This window comes from Nelumbo nucifera, chromosome 8 (assembly GCF_055504915.1).
Source record: "Nelumbo nucifera cultivar China Antique chromosome 8, China Antique-T2T, whole genome shotgun sequence".
In the NCBI taxonomy this organism is placed as follows: domain Eukaryota; kingdom Viridiplantae; phylum Streptophyta; class Magnoliopsida; order Proteales; family Nelumbonaceae; genus Nelumbo; species Nelumbo nucifera.
Genome location: NC_142656.1, coordinates 56,223,066 through 56,244,452, shown reverse-complemented (window position 1 = coordinate 56,244,452; position 21,387 = coordinate 56,223,066). Strand labels below are relative to the sequence as shown.

The 21,387-nt window shown below is 35.4% G+C and overlaps 1 pseudogene across 1 annotated transcript; it reads left to right on the top strand.

The window, feature by feature from the left end:
- The first annotated feature begins 4,587 nt into the window (after positions 1–4,587).
- Positions 4,588–21,037, top strand: LOC104589212 (aspartate--tRNA ligase 1, cytoplasmic-like; annotated as a pseudogene). Its single transcript, XR_016079809.1, has 11 exons — positions 4,588–4,744; positions 4,941–5,499; positions 5,575–5,685; positions 6,021–6,134; positions 7,514–7,804; positions 8,025–8,135; positions 8,253–8,306; positions 10,563–10,590; positions 10,678–10,845; positions 11,038–11,153; positions 20,507–21,037. The product of XR_016079809.1 is annotated as an aspartate--tRNA ligase 1, cytoplasmic-like (transcript).
- The last annotated feature ends 350 nt before the right edge of the window (positions 21,038–21,387 follow it).

The following is a 21,387-nucleotide window of genomic DNA, read 5'->3' as shown; positions in this document are numbered from 1 at the left end:
CGATCAGTTCTATTAGAGATGGTTTAGCTAGATCCCGAGCATTTAGAACCGTGCAAATAGAGGGGTAAGACTAAAGTTAGAAACATTCCCTTCGCAATGTCTAATTCTCAAACTCAAATGAATATTCACGCTAATAACTTGAAACTAACTTATAGATGAATTTTATAACAAAAAAAAGATTGATGTTTCCAACTTAAAATGGATTGAAATTTCAAATCTTGTTTTTACCATAACTTATGACTATGTAGAAATAAAAATCCTAACCTTTTTTTTAGATTTAACTAGAATTGATATGGCTTCTCGCTACTTAACTGAAATTGGAACCGAAAGTCTTCACTCTTTAATGGAGAATGGAGAGAGAGAGAGAGAGAGAGAGAGGGTTAGGGAGAATGCTCCTGTGCGCCTGAAGAAAAGCCGTTGTTGTTGTTGTAGATGGTAGACTAGAGTTGAGAGTTCAAACTCAAAGTACCAATTCGGCAACCCCTAATCCCCTTTGTTTTCCCTTTCGATAGAGTGGAGATGCAATGGTCATTTCAGTAGGGTTTTGAATGAAACCCCACCACAATGACCATTTTGGGCATCTACTAACTTAAATATTACATCGGATCGGGTCCAAATTGGTTCGAGATAGGGTGGACTCATTCCGACCTAATAATAATCGGGATAAGAAATTAGGAACCAAAACCGACCCATCGGTACAAATATTGGAACCAGAACCAATCTAATCGGTCGAGGTCCATTGGGTCGGTCCCGACCCATTGACAACCCTATTCATAGGGTTGGGCCTAGGTTAAGCTTAAATTTAGTCTAACCTACTTAACTTGCACCATAAATTTATAGAAAATTTTGAGATATCTAAGATATTATAGATTTATAATCAAACAAAAACAAGTGTGATAAACAAGAATTATTTTTAGAATTAATTATGTAAATGAAAAAAAAAATTAAGTTGCCTAAATATGAGATTGCATTTTTTAAGTCAAATAGGCAAGTACATGGTGTCATATAATTATATAATAAAATCTTAAAAAATAGATAGAAATAAAAAAAATATAGAAAACACAAAAAATAAGCCTATAAAATTTATGCACATGTCTAATATCATATATTTATCATATTAAACAAAAATAAATATGATAAATAAGAAATATTTTTATGAACAATAAAAATTAAAATTTTCTAAAAAATAATAAAAATGAAATATAAAATCTAAATACACTAGCACATTATGCATTTATTATTTATTTTTTTTAATGGTTCTAATAAAATATTAAAATTATTAATGTGATCTCAAATTAACAAGTGCAACGCAAATACATATTTACTAGTCTTCATATCTATACTATATATAAAAGTGTGAATGAAATGTGAAATTTTTTTGGACTAAAATTATTCACTCTCTATTTCTTTGTTTGAGAAAGGGTATAAAATTTATTTTATTAAGCTTTAATGTCAAGTTTAATGGCTACTATAATGGCCATATTTGTGTATTTAATCCATCTCTAATTGTAAGGGTTGAAAATGTAAATTCAATTATTACTTTCTAACTTATTTAATCCACTCTCATTAAGTCTTATAATTAAATGTATTAACTCCCATTTTCTCTTACTAAATCCTATATATAAGTTAATTTTCACTAATAAATGGTACTAATTAGATCTATCTCAATATTTTTAACAATATAAACTCATATGTTTTAAAACCAACTAAAAAAAAAAAAAAAACATTCTTTATACAAGTGATGGCTACGCAATTCAACCATTCGAATCGAATTTATAAACCTATGAAGTCATACTTATGTAATAAAATTTTTAAAATAGAAATAAATGTAGAAAATTACAAAAATATACAAAAAATTAGACACATTTATGATACTTTTATTAATCAAATTAAAAAATAAGTGTAACAAAAAGAATTACTTTTATTGATAATGAAAATGAAATACATACTTTAAATCTAACATAAAATGAAATTATTTTAATATTTAGCAAAGATCAGTAGTTCAACCTTTGGGTCAAATGTATTAATATTTAATGTCATAAATAAATAATAAAAATTAATAAAATATAAAAATAAAAAAATGAAAAAAACATCATTGTTGCAAAAAGTATGTTTGATATATTAGGATTATTTTTACACAAAAATATAAAAAATTGAACACATCTATAATTCTATTTTACACTATTATTAAAAATATAAATAAGATTGTGGAGCTTTCTTTTGAATAAAGTCAATGTTTTAAAAACTGACCAATAAATGGAATCGCTTTGGCTTTCGGTTTTCGAGTCAGCAGTTCAACTATCGCTACAACATTGCTTGTCCTCTTCTTACATCTCTTTCATTTCTCTCTCTCAAACCCTAGATCATTTGATTCATTGGTGTGTCTCAGATTTTAATATAAGATTGGTGTTTGATCTCTCATCTCTTGCATCAAGTTTTCAATTTCTTCATTGGAGTTGCATTTTTTTTTTGTTGTTACAACTTAAAAGAATCAAACAAATGAGAAAACTCAAAATCAAAATGAAATTAATAAAAACCTTAACTAATTTTGGCCATAGGGAATAATCGAACAAGATTTTGAGATGTGAAAGTTTCTTTTATCATTTTTTTATTTTCTAATTTCTATTTTTAAAATAAATAAAAAAAATGGAATTAGTTTGAAAGCAACTCGAGAATCATTAACTAGTCGAACATTTTAATGGTTAAACTGTCTAGATTAGTAGTTTTCTAACCATTTCAAGAGTTTTTTTTTTTTTTTTTTTTTTGTAAAATAGCAATTCAGAGCCAAAATGGAACTGGTGACCAGACCAATTCTGGGGCCAAAATGGTTTGATTGTCCAATTTGGTTTTAAAACATTGACTAAAATATTCATTTTTGAATTTAGTCCCTATTTAATTGTAAGGTTTAAATTGTAAATTAAACTAATATTGTTCACCTTATTCAATGCCCTCTATTTAAATTTTACATTTTTCTAATAAATGAACAAAAGAAAAAGATCTATACTATATATAAAAGTGCAAATGCAAAGTGAAAGTTTTTTAGACTAAAATTACCCTTTATTTGTTTGTTTGATAAAAGTATGAAAGTCGTTTTATTACAGCTTTAATGCCAACTTTTGATAGCTACATAAATGCCCATATTTGTCTATTTATTACATCTCTAATTGTAATGGTTAAAAATGTAACTTTAGTTATTACTTTCCACCTCATTTAATCCCCTTTCACTAAGCGTTATACTTAAAGTTATTAACTCCCATTTTCTCTTATTAAATCCTATATTTAAGTTATTTTTCATCAATAAATGCTACTAATTAGATCTATCTCAATATTTTTAACAATATAAACCCATATATTTTAAAACTGACTAAAACACAAAAACATTCTTTATTCAATTAATGGCTAAGCAATTCAACCATTCAAATCATCAAATTGATAAACCTATGAAGTCATATTTAGGTAATAAAATTTTTAAAATATAAATAATTATAGAAAATTAAAAAAATGTAGAAAAAAAGTTACACATTTATGATACTTTTGTTAACCAAATAAAAAAATAAGTGTAATAAAAAGAATTATTTTTAGGGGTTTTTATCGTTTAGTCCACCCCTAGGTGGAACTACTAGTAGACTAAATCCTACCTGTGGATTGATGCCAAATTCATGGGCAAGATGCGGTTTATGAGGCGGATATTATAGTAGACTAGGAGGGGGCTGCAAATTCAATTTTTGAGGGGGATTGCAGTCAAAAAATCCCTTATTTTTATTGATAATGAAAAATGAAATACATACTTTAGAACTGACCAAAAAATAAAATTATTTTACTATTTGGAAAAGATCAATAGTTCAACTTTTGCGTCAAATGTATTAACATTTAATGTCATAAATAAATAATAAGTTAATAAATATAAAAATACATAAACAAAAAATTACATAAATGTTGCAAAAAAACATTTAGACACATGTATAATATTAATTAATTATCATATTAAACAAAAAGTAAGTGTGACATATTGAAATTGTTTTTACACAAAAATATAAAAAAAATATAGAAAAAATTGAACACATCTATAATTCTATATTTACATTACTATTAAAAATATAAATAAGATTGTGGAGCTTTATTTTGACTGAAATAGTCAATTTTAAATTTAGTGTCTATTTAATTGTGATATTTAAATTGTAAATTGAGCTATTACTTTTCACCTCATTCAATTTCTTCTATTTAAGTGTTACATTTTTGACAAATAAATAAAAAAAACACAAAAATTAAATATTATAAAAAAAATCTAACCAAATAGATAGAATTGTGAATGAAATTTAAAACTTCACAATTCAATGTCACTAATCACTTATGTAATCAGATTTGAATTTTACAATATACATCCTATTATAATAATAAAAAACAAAAAATATATAAAATATATATTTATAAAAAGTTTTGAATTCATTATCATAATTTACACGTGACATGAAAATCTCGACAGAAGCAAGTAAGAAGTACAAAGTGGGTAGGGATATGCGAACAGTTTGTGTGTAGCAGCAGATCCGGAGTGAATAGAACTTGACACGTATTGCGGCATCCCTTCCACGTGGAAGGTGGGTTCGGCCAGAAGTTCAAGCGACCGCGAAAATCAATACCCCCACACTCCTTCCGAAGCGCATTGAACCTGGAAGGCTGGAACAAAACAACTGCAAGCAAGAAGAATCGAATAACAGCAGTTTTATCCTTCCACCTTAATTTCTTCGTGAGTTTTTTGTCTTCTCTTGGTTTCTTCTATTTCTTCATTTGTTATCGTGTCATCATCAGTTTCATTGATTCTTACAATTCTTTTGGTTCTTCGAGCACATTTCCATCTCTTCTTTTGTGGAATGTCGAGGTAGTGTACTAGTTTATCTGGGATCTTTTATTCTCGTATTGTTAATTCTTAGTTCACTTTAAAGTTTGCTAGGGCCTCGGCAAGTTTCTATGGCGTCAGAGCCTGAAAACCCTCCCATAGCCATTGCTCCCGCTAACGGTGGCGCGGCTGAAGGAGAGGGAGAGGGGAAGACTCTGAGTAAAAAGGCGGCTAAGAAGGAAGCCATGAAATTGGAAAAATTGAAGCGCCAACAAGAACAGGCGGCGGCGGCGGCTGCAGCTGCAAACTCGACAGAGGCTGATCCTCTCTCTGGTAATTACGGTGAGGTTCCGCTTGAAGAACTACAGTCGAAGGCAGTGAGTGGCTGGAAATGGACTGAAATTGGATCGCTGAATGAGGAATTGAAGGATAAGGAAGTTTTAATTCGTGGGCGGGTGCAAACAATTCGTGCAGTTGGTAAAAGTATTGCCTTCTTAGTTTTGAGAGAGAAAGGTTGTACCGTTCAGTGTGTCGCAACGGTGGCTCCGGAGCTTGTTAGCAGGCAAATGGTGAAATTTGCGACAGGCTTGAGCAGAGAGTCTCATGTGGATATTGAAGGGATTGTCTTTGTTCCAAGCGTGCCCATCAAAGGAACGTCGCAGCAGGTAGCTTTTCTTCTTGAGGTAGAGGATATAGTTTGGAATTGGATTTCGTAAGGGAACTGACATTCTGTCTTGCAGGTGGAAATTCAAGTGAGAAAACTATTCTGCATTAGCAAAGCAGTTCCTAATTTACCGATTAACATTGAGGATGCTGTACGAAGTGAGAGTGAAATCGAGAAAGCTTTGCAGGCATGCCTTCCTCAAATGAAATTTTACATTTTTTAAAACCCTTTTTGGGGGAAGCAATTCCTGTTCTGTGTCCGCTTCATTCAGGCAACTAAATTAGTATCTCGACAATTTATGCATGATACAGCGGTTCACTTGTATGGAAGTCAAAATTTCAGTATTTGCATCTTGACAACTAAATTAGCATCTTTTCTTTTTCATCTTTAGGCCTTTAGCCATTAAAAAAAGAATAGAAAAGGAATTTATGTCATTAGTAGTAAGAGGTGCACTCAAAGTATTTTTGTAGCTTTTTGGTTTATTTAATTTCTTTTTATTAATTGTATATTTTGATGTTTCAGGCTGGAGAACAGCTTGTTCGTGTTAATCAGGACACACGCTTAAACTACAGAGTCCTCGACATGCGCACACCTGCTAACCAAGGAATTTTCCGTATTCAATGCCAAGTTGAAAATGTAAGTGTATATATGTATTTTTATCATTGGCAAGTAGGCCCTGTTGCCCCACTCTCCCCTCTCCCCAACCAAAATTAAGGTCCTTGATGCATATGTTTTTATCAGTAATTATGCAAGCAGATGTTCACTCATCCAAAATAGTAGCTATAGTTATAAGATATTTTGTTTTGCGAAAATTTACATTTTTATTAATGTTTTTGCATCTAAAAATTTATTATTGTATAATTTTACTAGATTTGTATGCTTAAATGCATTTTTTCCTTTTTATTTGTTGTCTCATAGAATAGGCTATTAGGTTGTTATGTGGTTTGCCTATATTTACAGTTCTTATTTTTGATGGATGTACTATAGTCATAGCTCTGAACCATTAATTCATGTATGGCTTGTAACTTTTGGACCTTATCATTTATCTTAGTTTTCCTACTTTAGACAGTGTCTTGGTTAGTTAGTGTGTTTTAATTGTATAAAACTGAATTTTAATGTATTGTTTAATACTTATATTTCTAAAGTCAATAAAAGTTCAATATCTCAGTGATGTTTCCATGGTTCTCATATTTTAAAATGCTTTCATAAACCATCTTTCTAGACATATTGGATATCTTGATCTTTAATGAATTTTGTTCTTGATACAAAAAAATAACTGGCTGATATTTAAACCGAGATAGACATCTAAAACTGTTAGTTCATACTAGATCTCCTAGAATAGTCGCACTACATAGATTGCTTTGAAATAGATTAGTTAATTTGATTCCATTTGTTAGTCTGCATATGTTTTTTGACCCTTTCTACCCCTTGAGATGGGTTTTGTTTTAGGTGACAGGGAATTTAAATTGATACTTGATGACACCACTGATGGTTCCACAAGAAATTATTTGTTTATCATACCTTAATCATGTTAGCTCTACTAGTTGAGTGGCACATACATATGCATGTGCAAGAGTAGAGAGAGAGAGAGTGGAGAGAGGAAAATAAATGGACTAAAACTTTGGGATGGTTATCTGGACATGAGGCCAAGGCAAGTATTGACATTATATATAAAAAAGATGCTTTATTTGTGTGCCTGGGTGTGGTCCTGTAAGGGTCCCTTTTCAGTGTCCCTTATTTTGAGGCTGATTTATCATCTAGAAAGATGCATATTTGAGTTGTGTCAAAGTTGTTTGCTTGTTGTCCTCATGCTTCTTGTTCCTTTCATGGGGTCCTGGTTGTACTGTGATGTCTCTTTTCATCATTAAAGGAAAGTTTTGACTGCTTCAAAAAAGCTTTTCATCATTAGCAGTTTCCATTCTCCTGTGCCTGTAACTTCAACCTATTTTCTTATTTTTCTACAGTATTAGGTTATACTAAAAGTCTTGTCTTGAATCTTATTGTATATTGTGCAGATATTCAGGCAATTCTTGTTATCTGAAGGTTTTGTTGGAATCCATACTCCAAAATTGATAGCAGGATCAAGTGAAGGCGGGTCAGCTGTTTTCAAGCTGGATTACAAAGGGCAGCCTGCATGCCTAGCACAGTCACCTCAGCTTCACAAGCAAATGGCAATTTGTGGTGATTTTGGGCGTGTTTTTGAGATTGGCCCTGTTTTCCGGGCAGAGGACTCATATACACATAGACATCTGTGTGAGTTTACAGGTCTTGATGTTGAAATGGAGATTAAAGAGCACTATTTTGAGGTAAGTTGTCATGTATTTGGATTTGAGGTACTCAGTATATTGATGCATAGAAATTGGTTTGCAACTTGTTTTCAACTTTTTGTCATGGCTGAATGAGGTGCATTGGTTGTGCAACTAGGTGGTAGGTTATTGATCATTTGATAGCTTCAACTTTTTGTCATGGCTGAATAGTGTTTGAATTTGAAAACAATATTACTGAAGAAATGAGCTTGTTATGCAGGTATTGGACATTGTGGACCGCTTATTTGTTACTATGTTTGACAATCTGAATGAGAACTGTCAGAAGGAACTTGAAGCTATCAGAAAGCAATACCCATTTGAACCTCTAAAGGTTGTATCTAGATTCTGCGATCCAAGATATCAATAAAATTATGAATAAGACACTTCATTTTTTCTTGGTTTTTGCATTTTTTGTATTCTTATGGTGACATTTTATGTTGCATAACAGTACTTACGGAAGACTTTGCGGCTGACTTTCAAAGAAGGGGTTCAAATGCTTAAGGTGCAATTTGCTTCCTTCATATTGCTAGCAAACGAATGAATGAATAATTTGGATATAGGTGTTGTATCATGACATGTATGGGAGAAGTTTTATATAATCATGATAAACTGGTGTAATTTGAAAATGTAACTTAGTTATCAATCTATGTTTGCATCTTTTCTCTCAAATTGATACTTTCGAGTTTGGACTGCTCATAAAATTGATCCTTTGGACTGGTAACTGGCAAGAGGATTGATTCCCTTGGGAAAATTACCATAACTTTTGAGAATGGTAGGCCATATTGAGATGGTTAGTGTTTATGATTAAAAATATATGATGTAAAAAAAACAATATAAATAAATATAAAGCTTGAGGGGGGGGCAGATTTGACAGCTGGCCCGCTCCACATAAATTCAAATTTAAGTTGTTGTGGTTATGGGGGGGGGGAGTTAAGCAACCACCCCACGTATGAAGAGTGGGGAGGTTGCTCTAACCTCCCTACCCCATAACCGTCTCCCTCTATATAAGGGGGAGAGCAAAAGAAAATTGAGCGGCAGATTGAGAGAAGGGAGAAGAGAAAGAGATAAGAAAGAAAGAGAAAAAAAGAGAAGGGAGAGGAAGAGAAGAAATAGAGGAGGGAATTTGAAGTTCGGCTGACTGAGGTGTAAGGATAGGCTTACATAGGTATAAATCTTATCCTTTCCTTCTATCTCTTTAAAATTTTATCTATTTCAATCCTTATCTTCTCTCTCTCTCTCTCTAGAGTTCTGTTAAAACTCAAAAGCTTATTTCAATTTATACTTATATGTATATCTAGCGGATCCCATCCACCTCAAAGACAACTAAAAAATAATAATAATATTGGGGAGCCTCTAATATGTCGGTGGATTCTATCCACCTCAAAGAATTTCATTTGGCTAACCCAGTGCTGTCAATACACCTAAAATGGGACAGGTGTGCTGACCTGTAACAGCACTTTGCCACCTGTTGCAACACTATTATCTACCTAAAAATGGGATAGGTGTGCTGGTTTAGCACTTTGCCATTTGTTGCAGATCTGAAAAGGGGGGCACATGTATTACTGGGGCAGCTTATATTGCCACTTGTAAATGGTAGGCTTCTAGGTCCCACTGTCAGTGGATCTTATCCACTTAAAAAGGGGACACCATATGTGTTACTGCTGTAGACCCGAGAAGGAGGACGGATGTACTTGTTTGCTATTTGTTGCAGCCAATATTGCCATTTGTAAATGACAAACCCCAAGGACCCACTATTTTAGTTTGTTGCCAACTGTTACAAAGGGACCCATTGTCATATGATGTGGATCTTATCCATTTTAAGAAGATAAATTACATTACCCCGTGAATTAGTTAAGATTCAATCGGTGGATCCTATCCACCTCAATTATAAAAAATATATATCTAAATAGATAAATAAAATATAATCTGAATTCCCACTATCAAATCAAACTAGTGGGTCCCACTTGTCAGTGGGGTCCACTATCAAAATATTTAAGTTCAAAACATTAAAGTGGGCCATGCCCACTATCAAATCAAATTAGTGGGACTCACCTGTCAGCAGGGCCTAGAGTCAAAATATTTAAGTTTAAAATCTTAAAGTGGGTCACGCTCACTAACAAATCAATCTAGTGGGTCCCACCTGTTAGCGGGGCCTACTGTCAAAATATTTAAGTTTAAAATCTTAAAGTGGGCCACACCCACTAACAAATCAACCTAGTGGGTCCCACCTGTCAGCGGGGCCCACTGTCAAAGTACTTTATGCCCACCACCGAATCAGTATAGTGGGTCCCACTTTTTACCAATTAACGGGACTCGTTGTTAAGATGTATAAGTTTAAATACATAAGTACCCAATGGTGTATGTGTCCCATGACCTATCTACCAATTGTGGGGCCCACTCATGGGTATAACCCGCTAAGAGTCCAAGCTGATGGGACTGCTTATACCTGTTATTGGGTTTAACCCTTGCAAAGTAGCTCTTTCACATAAAATCAAAATCAAAGGGTATTTCCTTTAAGGAATATAATTAAGGGGTTTTAGTAGACATAGTGCATACTTTTGTACACCCTGAATAGGGAAACCCTAATTCTACTCAAGTTCTGTTTTTTTTTGAATTATGATAAAAGCAGTTAGGGAAGTCCATCATTCAGGTCTTCGGATCAAATTGTGCATTTGAATTATCACTTTACTGTAGTAAACTTAGAAGGCATGATCTTCTTGTCCAATGTGTACTGATGTTGTAATTATGGTTTGTACAGGAAGCTGGAATTGAAGTTGATCCCTTGGATAACTCGATGTGGGCCAATTGGTTCTAGAAAGTAAATGATTCCTTAAATTTTTCTAGCATTATATATTGTTTAATTGTGAATATTTGAAATTGTCATGACCCATGGATAACTCGATGTGGTTTTACTTCTGAATGTAGGTACGACACTGAGTTCTATATACTCCACCGTTATCCTCTGGCTGTCAGACCATTCTACACAATGCCATGTTTTGATGATCCTGCATATAGTAATTCATTTGATGTCTTTATTCGAGGTTTGTGAATATCACTGTAATATTTTATGAACAATTAATGGGTTAACTTTGTGTTGTATGTGTTATTTCCCTAGAATTGTTGCTTGCTTGATATCCCATGTGATGTGGTTCTTCTAATTTAATTTCAAAGTTGTGCATCCTTATTTCTTTTCTTTTCACTTTTGGGCATCATGTGCTTTCCTTTATTTGAAGGTGAGGAAATTATATCGGGAGCTCAGCGTATCCATATACCAGAATTTTTTGGCTACTCGTGCAGAGGCATGTGGCATTGACGTCAAGACAATATCTACATACATTGATTCATTCCGGTATGCTTCTCATACTATGCGTTTTTTTTGTCTTCCTTTTCTTGATTTTCCTTGAATGCCACCCCATTTTCTTGCCAAGCGTTTTTATGGATGGAGAGGATGAACCATCGTAGTTGACTAGTTGTGAGATCAATTTAAGATTAAGAATCTTGCTTCTTGCAATATTGTCTAGGCATCAACTAGTTGTTGACTAGTTGGTGGAGGGCCATCTCAACTGCATCACTAACTAGTCCGCCGATACCATGATGAAAGGTCCTGTGTACAAAAAGGACAACTAAGCATTTTTTTTGAGAAAAGGTAAAGTATGATTGTATTAATGAAAGGTCCTGTGTACATAAAGAAGGACCTCAAAAGAAGGCCATCCTCAAAAAGGTATAATCAGAAATAATATCTCTAAAATCAGTATGTATAGACATCCAACTTTTCAGAAATAATATCTCTAATACCATGACGTGATCACCTAGGAGTATCGGTACTTAGATACACACGGAAATAATTTTTTTTTTAGTTTCTTTTTCAAAATTTGGTTTTTGGGGAGTTAAAAAAGGGTGGTCCCGAAACACCTGATACGATATGATACGCCTGATACGGGGCGTATCGTATCGATTTTTTGAACCTTGCCTAGGACAACTAAGCATTTTTTTTAGAAAAGGTAAAGTATGATTGTATTAGTGTAAGGTCTTGTGTACATAAAGGACCTCAAAAGAAAGCCACCTCAAAAAGGTATAATCAGAAATAATATCTCTAAAATCAGTATGTATAGACATCCAACTTTTCAAAACCTCTATAGCCAAGTTAACCTCGGCTTCAGTAGAAGATTTTTTTTTTCAAAAATCCTATTGTTCCTCTCTGACCACACAGCCCTCGGCTTCAGTAGACCCCCTTCAGTAGCAATGACAATCTAGCCATTAGAAGAGTAGGGTTTGGGAGTCTGACTAAAGGAGGCCTCAGTCATATGATTTGAGGCACCCGAATATATAATGCACATATGTATAGGAGAGAAACAAGTGGTAGAAGACTTACTAGACATGTTGATAGTAGAAAAAGCAAATGAAATGGCTGAAGACATAAGCTGTCATATCTTTTCCTCAGTCAAATTGCTGGAAGATTCTCCCTTTTGAGCTGAAGTGGAGGAAGGAGTACTATCAAATGAAGACTCCACAACTATTTGAAGTGCCTTGTGCTGATCTTTCTTGGGGGTTTGAGTAGGGCACTTAGTAATAATATGCCCCTATTGTTTGCAATGGGTACAAAAATTCTTTTTCTTATAGTGAGAGGCTACATGCCTGAACTCCTTGCGCTCATAGCATTGAATCATGGAAAGTCCTTCCCGTTTAGTTTGCCAGCTAGAAACATTGTGTCCAGGCCATGTTCTTTCTTGCTATCAAGAAAGGATTGTGTGTACAGTCTAGTTTATTCCTTTAGAAGATTGCCCAATATAATATCTAGATCAGGCACGTTTTCCCTACTGAGTATGCTAGACCATATCATCTCATAATTCAGTCTAAGATGCATAAGAAAATGCATGATTTTCCTTTGATCAAAATGCTTTTTCATAGTAGTAGCAGCCCCAAGATGAACAAGTTCATATTCTATCCACAAAGTAACAAATCCAGCATGGTATTCTTGTATTTTCTCTCCCCTGAGTGTATGAGATTATGCCCATTTCAATTTGATATTTGTTTGTCTGGACATTTTTGACTGTTGATAAACCTTCTCTAGGTAGTCATACATTTCTTTCAACAAAAAATTGGAAATGGAATTTCCAGAGAGCATAGTTTGTTCCATCGAACCTCACAGAGATGAAGTCACTGCTTTTCGATTCCATATTCAGCCAAAAAACCAAGAAAACAGTAAGAATAACTGATAATAGCCACTAAAAAGCAAGAAGAATACCTTAAAGAGAAGTCAGATAATCAGTGAGAGTCACTGAAGATCTTAGAACAAGCAAGCTAAGCCCAAAACTTGAGTTCAGATGAGTGGCATTCCAAAAAGGAAACTGTAAGTAGCAGCTGCCCAAGGAAGATCAAAACTTCTTCAGATCTTCACCAAAGCAAGAGATGTTTATAGGGAAGAGAGATCAGGTCTAAGTGACACCAGATCTGAAGTCTCCCAAGAGAGATCTAATGAAATCTCTCTTTCTGGTTGTGCAACTGTGTGAACAGCAGGTAGGGTTGATCAAAACAGCCCTACACTCTTCCACCGATTGAAGAATGTAGTGAATCTCAGTAGCAGGATGAGATTCTTGCATACAGAGAGTATCAAGCAAGCAAGAGACTGATCAAAGAGCAACCTGCTTTGATACCATGTTAGTTCTAGTCGAAGAAGAGAAGAAACAAGAGAGACACAAATTGGTGGGGTGTGTTCTGTGTGTCACATGCCCAGAAAGATATATATTAATGTGTAAATGGACAATTCTGTCCGTACAAGAATGATAAAGTACAACAGTGTACAAAGGTAGTGTATAAAAGAAACAAAAGAAAGGTAAAATTATAATATAAATCCCCATCATCTCTACACAAACACCCTAAGCCTCCATCTCCTTTGGTTGCTTTCCAAAATCTCTTTTGACTACATCTGAGTCCACCTAGAGACAGGTAGCGGGAAAGTCATTACCTCCTCTTGGAATCAAAGAAGTCTTGCTAAGTGAGTCTTCAAATATGAGTTCCGTACCTAGCATCTTATCATCCCACAAGTTACAAACTTCTGTGTCCGTTGTGTCAACACTTCCTATACTAGAGATTTGTTACTCCCCACAGTGCTCTTCTTGTCTCAGATCCTCCCAGTAGCTATCTTTTTCAGAGTCATCACACTCCTCCCTATAAAACTTTGGGTTGGGTTTGTTCGGGGTCATAGCATTGTTGGATGCCACCAGTTTTCAAATCCAAATGCAATTTGAGGCCTTAGTTACTTTGAACGATTTCCCTAAGGCTTTGGGAGCTTTCTTGGGGGGTAGGCATTGCTTCTGCAACGAAAGAGTGGGGGGGCTTTGGGGTCGATTGGGAAGATAATAGACCGAAAGTAGCACCCCCCTTCCCTTGGGCTAAATTGGCAACCTGACCCTTTAAATGGTCTCGTGACCTGGTTTAGACTCACTTGGACCAACTGATTTCTTTGGTTCACTCACCGGTTCTCTAATTGGCGCCCTTTTGAATTTCTTGATATTCGATTTGCAACAGAAAGACAGCCCAGATTTTACAACTTCTAAGGCTATCTGACCCTTATCTTTCAAGGGAAGGGACTGTCCAGTTTCCTTCCCAAAATTTGAATCTAACTGATCAAACTTCTTCCTCAAGCCTTCAACCCCTTTGACTGTACCTGCACCCCTCCCATAGCTGAGCTTCTACAGACAAAAACCAGATCATATATATTTGTCCGGTGAACTCCATCATCACCACTCAGGGTATTGCATTGAGATTTACCCCAATCAATCTAAAGGAAGCTGCTCTGAAATTAGATATGTCCAGATCCTCCATGGTTCCACTGCAGAGTGCTGCCACCTTTTCAAAGATTTCTGGATTCCACATATGAAGGGGGAGCCCAAACACCTTTACCCAAGAGGGTTCCTTCCTGTTCCACCTTGTTTGCACTCAGGTTCTACTGTCCAATCATCACCAATCTTTCTGATGTCTGGATTGGTAATGCATGAATTTCCTCCTCAACATCTCCCATTTCTAGCAGAGCCTTCTCTTTTTGGGATGGACACAAGTTGAAAGGGCCTTTAGGGCTTAACCTAGTTTTGATCGCCTCAGCAATACCATTCCAGAAACTGTCATTCTTCCTGGCCTGCCTCCTCATTTCCTCCTTCCTCAGCTGTCTTTTGCAATCCTGCAACTTCTGGTTTGTCTTGATATCTTTTTCTCTCCAAAGTAACTCCTGCAAGGCTTCCACGAACCTACTCCATCCCTTACTTTGTTTCCCAGGGGAATATAGACCAACTGCTTTCTTCCCTCTCTAAACCATTCTGTTAACATGATAAACAAGCCCTTAGAGTTATATCTCGCCTCAACTATGAATATCTTGCCATTTTTCTTCAGGCTGTTCTTCCAGTACTTAGTTTTCCTTGACACCAACACCACATCGATAAATCCTTTTATCCAGGCTACCGGTTCTTTCTGTAGGTACACTGTAGTTCTTTTCTCCTCTCTAATCTTCAGATTAACAGAATTCCATGCTCTCACCTCTTTGAACTTAATCTTTTTGCTTCAATCACGACTCCCTTCCTCCAACTTCCTACTGGTTCAAATTCTTCCATTGCTTTCTCTGGTGCTATCACTCCTTAACCCGGTTTGGTCAGTAGGAGATATCCTTGTCCCTGCAAAGATTCCATGTCATTTAACTTTAAATTTTCTCTGATCTCATTGTTGCTTTGGCAGAGGATAGTAGCTCACAATGAAACAAAGGCCACTGTAGAACAGTGGCTATGTGTAGGGGATGGAAGCAACTTGGTCACTAACAGTCCTTATTTTTGTTATCTGAAGGTCTATGAACTTCAAGGTTTCCTTGATGACCTTGGCAAAAACTTCCACGTAAATTGTTTATTCTTAATTTCTCATGAATAGGTCTTCCTTAGGTTGAATGGAGGCCTACAATTTTCGCCAGTCACCTCAATGGCTTTTGACTGTTAGCATGTTTGCTGCTGGCATCCATTTAGATACTGCAACGAGCTGATCTCCATCACAATAATCGTGCACATGTATTTTTTCTCTTGGCATGAAGAACAAAACCATCCATCTTTTATTATCAGTTGTATATATATCTCCATGCTTAATCTTTTCTAAGAACAAAACCACTGTATATGTATTTAAACCCAATGCATGAAATAAAAAGATGTAAACTTGTTGTTGGGCCTCCAGGGGGTGTATTAAATGTTGGTATACATTTTCAGAAGTCGTTAAATGAACTCTCTCGAAGATCAGTAAAGATAATCTATTTTCAATGTTTTGTTTCATTCCAATGTAACTCGTTGCATCTTCCAAATCTAGTTAATTCCCAAGGTCTGTCGATTCTTCTCCCAAGGTAATTAATGTCAGCCCAAGTCCAATGTAAGTTGGTTCACCTTCAACCGACTTCATCTAGTATAAATAGACCTCTGTACTAGTTCGATACATCAGAGAGAAATACCAGAATACTACAAAACCTTTCTCTCGTTCAACCAAGTTCTATTCTGTTTTTTCTATCTTATTTTTTTTTTTACAGTATTTGTTGTTACTATCATTATCAACCATCAGTGGTATCAGAGCACGTTCGATCAAATCTCTTGGGCATGAGTTCTTCTAAACAATGTGTGCAGAAGCCAATTGTTCCACCCTTTCTCTTCCAATCTTCAATGGAGAAAACTATGACTTCTGGTCTATCAAAATGAAGACCTATTTTCGGTCACAAAGTTTATGGAGAATCGTTGAGGAAGGATTCTGCATTGCTGAAGACACCTCTACTCTTTCAGCAAGTCAAAAGAAGATCTATGAAGAAAATCAACAAAAGGATTGTCAAGCACTATTCTGCTTACAGCAAGCAATGGCTGAGGAGATATTTCCTCGAATTATGGGCGCATCAACTGCAAAAGAAGCATGGGATACACTGCAAGAGGAGTTCCAAGGATCTGTCAAGGTACACACTGTTAAATTGCAGAAGTTTAGAAAGGAGTTTGAAAATCTTAAAATGAAGGATAATGAGACTGCAAAAGATTACTATTCTAGAATAAAAGGAATAGTAAATCAAATGAGAGCCTATGGGGAGACTATTTCTGACAAGAAAATAGTCAAAAAAATTCTAATCTCTTGCACAGAGAGATATGATCCAATAATTTTGGTGATAGAAGAAACAAAGGATCTAGAAACACTATCACCAACAGAATTGATGGGCTCTCTCGAGACATATGAAAATAGGCGTGACAGGCAAAATGAAAATTCGGTTGAATCTGCCTTTCAGTCTAAAGTTAATCTGCGGTCTCATAAACCAAAAGTTGATGGAAGAAAGTCACAAGGAAAACCAAAAGAAAATAATGACAAGTTTTCTTCATGTGGTATTTGCAAGAAGAGAAATCACTTGGAGAAAGATTGCTGGTTTAAAGGAAAACCACAGTGCCAAAACTGTAAAAAATTTGGCCATGTTGAAAAAGTTTGTAGATTCAAGAAAACCCATCAAGCTAATTTTTCAAAAAAGAAAGATGAAAATAATCTCTTTTATGCTTGTCATTCTGCAATAGAAGAAAAAAAAGGATACTTGGTATCTTGACAGTGGGTGTAGTAATCACATGACTAAAAATGAAAGCATCTTCCATAGCCTTGATAAAATCAAGACAAAAGTCAAAATTGGTAATGGCGACTTCATGGAAGCAACCGGCAAATGCACCATTGTTGTTGACACCAAACAATGCAAGAAATACATAAATGATGTACTTTTGGTCCCTAACATTGATCAAAATCTACTTAGTGTGGGCCAAATGATAGAAATAGGCTACTCTCTACATTTTGAGGGAAACTCTTGCACAATCTATGATAAGCAAGACAAATCCCTTGAAATTGCAAAAACAAAAATGACAGAAAACAGGTGCTTTCCCATTCAATGGAAAGATGCAAGTTATATCGCAATGCAAGCACAAGTGGACGAGTCGTGGCTATGGCATAGAAGATTCGGACACTATAATTTCCATGGATTAAGGATTCTTCAGCAGAAGAACATGATGTGTGACCTACCAGCCATCAAGGAGTTCAACAATGTCTGTGAAGGGTGTATGCTCGGAAAACAACATCGACAAGCCTTCCCATCCGGCAAAGCTTGGAGAGCCAAAGCACCATTGGAGTTAATTCATACAGATGTTTGTGGTCCAATGCGTACTCCATCAAATAATCAAAACAAGTATTTCATCCTCTTCATTGATGATTATACTAGAATGACATGGGTTTATTTCTTGCGAGAAAAATTGCAGGTTTTCGATATTTTTAAAAAATTCAAAGCCCGTGTTGAGAAGCAAAGTGGTCACAACATCAAAACCATAAGAAGTGACAGAGGCAAAGAATATACCTCTAATGAATTTAACAAGTTCTGTGAAGATGAAGGCATGGAGCATCAACTTACAGTCGAGTACACTCCAGAACAGAATGGAGTATCCGAAAGTAAAAACAGAACTGTTATGGAGACTGCAAGAGCCATGCTCATGGAAAAAGGTCTTCCCAAAATTTTCTGGGCAGAGGCAGTAAGCCTAGCTAACATATTCACAAAGGCTCTACCAAAAGGCTCTACCAAAAGGCAAGTTCGAATTGTTACGAGAAATGATTGGAGTTGCTGAAATGTGCACCAAGGAGGAGTATTAAATGTTGGTATGCATTTTCAGAAGTCGTTAAATGAACTCTCTTGAAGATCAGTAAAGATAATCTATTTTCAATGTTTTGTTTCATTCCAATGCAACTCGTTGCATCTTCCAAATCTAGTTAATTCCCAAGGTCTGTCGATTCTTCTCCCAAGGTAATTAATGTCAGCCCAAGTCCAATGTAAGTCGGTTCACCTTCAACCGACTTCATCTAGTATAAATAGACCTCTGTACTGGTTCGATACATCAGAGAGAAATACCAGAATACTACAAAACCTTACTCTCGTTCAACCAAGTTCTATTCTGTTTTTTCTATCTTATTTTTTTTTTTTTTTTACAGTATTTGCTGTTACTATCATTATCAACCATCAGGGTGTAGTGAGTTAAAAGGCACGCCTCAGGCATGAGGCGTGCCTAGGCACAATACTTTCAAAAGGTGAAGGCCTGGTGCGCCTTGTGTTTCAGCCCAGGCGTGTGCCTTTTTTTTTATTATTTTTTTGCACATTTTATTCTTTGTTGAACCTAACAGTTGGGCCAGGGGCGGAGCTCCGAGAATCCCTATTTGCTAATGTTCATTCATTCATCTTCATAAAATATCTTCTTAAAAGGCAATTAAAATTATAAAATCATTTATTTTGTGTAGGGATTAAGAATTTAAGACCCTAAGATGGACTTGTTTGGGCTTGGTACAAACACGCTTCATAGAATTTGGAATGCAAGATGTTTTACATCACATTAGTTATTTGAAGTAATACAATTGAGGAAATAGACTCTAGGTTTTACATGCTTGAAAATGTTTTTTATGTTTGATTTTATTTTTAAATTTTCATTTGTTTACATTTTATATTTATGTATTTTAATTTTAGATAATAGTTTTTTAAAGCATTTATTTTAAAAATTAAGTATATTTTTATTAATATTAAGTTTATTTTTTTTATTTTTTCCATTTTTAGCATTTTTTAATTTTTGGTATTTTTTGAAAATTTTAAACATTTTTTGTATTTTTGCACCTTGCTTCAAAAGGACACTAGCCTTGCCTTGCGCCCTTGTGCCCTGGGCACAAGTTGCCCCACTTTTAAATCACCGAGGTGGTGTATTGAATATTTGGATTTATTCTTTTAACAGTCTCAAGGCTTACAATGGGCATATCAGGCGAATTGATACTCCTTTTGGTGGTTTTTTTTTTTTTTTTTTTTTTTTTGCCAACTGGTTCAGGGGAGCCGGTTTAGGTCTTTGCCACACCCTGAACCGGTCAGACCACCGATATACACACTGTAGGGGTGTATCAGTGGGGTGCCGGAACAATACGTATCGGCTGATACGGGCCGGTACGTGTCAATACTTTGAACCTTGGTCTCACCTTTGTGCAATTGGACATTAACTTTTACTGATGAGTTGGTTTAGATAGGGCTGTAATCAGATCAGATCTGCCTACTCCGAATCCAATCTGATTCGAAATCCAGAATGCGACTTGGATAGGATTTGGTTTTACTCCACCTCCATCTTATTGTTTTTAAAACCTAATTATTTTTGTTTTTACTTGAATATATGTGTGTGCGTTTATACATACATAATTATACTACATATATAAAATAATAAATTTTTATCGGACTAGGATTTTAATCGGATCAAATGGGGTTAAATCCGCATCTGATTCAATTATTAATTGGATGCAAATTTCAACATCAGATTTGGACTTCAATCAGGTATTGAAGTTTCAGAGTCCATTGACAGCCGTAGGCTTGGACTTGGCAGAGTGTCTAATTCTAGGTACGAAAGGGTCATTACATCGTGTGTTGCAACTGCCACTAGGCCCATTACAAAGACCTTGTTTCTTCATTGGAAAGAAGAAGTCTTGGTGTCTAGTTTATCTTTTGTACGAACGTAGTAAGTGAATGCTTTAACAATGAAGAGTGAAGGCTGTCCTTGGTCTAAACCCTGGTCATATCTTTTCAGTTGCATAATGTTGAGAGGTCTCATGGTGTGAAAACAAGCTTTTATTAGAATGGTGTGAATGTGACTAATGCGTGGTCTGCTACAGGTATGGAGCGCCCCCACATGGTGGATTTGGGGTTGGGTTGGAACGTGTGGTAATGCTCTTCTGTGCCCTCAATAATATCCGCAAAACGTCACTTTTCCCTCGTGACCCACTGAGAATTGCTCCTTAAGATTTTATCACCGTTTGGTTTAGACTGTATGTCCTGAAAGTTCTTAATAAAGAAAAAGGTTTAACAGTTCCCTATAATGAACATGTACAATACAACAATTTACCCCGATGGTTTTGAATTTTGTAGATTTTCTCATCTTGTAAAGACCTTTTGATGGTGCTAGGGTTGATATCGTGTCATTGTCATCAAACGCCACCTCCCTGGTTGAAGAAAACATTTACTTGCCAGGTATGCACGGTTCAAAATACTTTGTATTTCACAGAATCAGGAAGGCAATTTTTGACTGCATTACTTGAGGTTAAAAGTACCGATATGTTTCAAACGGGGCGATACTCTTCCATTTTAGTTTCTTTAAGTTTCAAAGATTGAGATCGGACAAACACCCCCCACCCCCACCCTCCAAAGTTTGCACTACTACATCCAGCCAGAGGTCTTACTGGCTTAAGCCATTGGTACCCAGAATTAATGTGTTAGAATTTAAATAGGGGTTAGCAATACAGATTTGATGTGGGATTAGATACCGACACTATGCAAACAATGACACTAACCAGGGGTGGTCATGGGTCCATCAAAAAAATGGTCTATGATTTTAAATTATATTATATGAATAAAACTATTAAAAGACCACTAGATTTTATATTTGGCAAATGCTAGTTTATGGAAATCTTATGATAATGAGAATGAACTGGGACCACACAACCCCTCTTGTAGACATGAGTTCTCCTTTACGAGATACCAGGTCCCACGAAGTTGG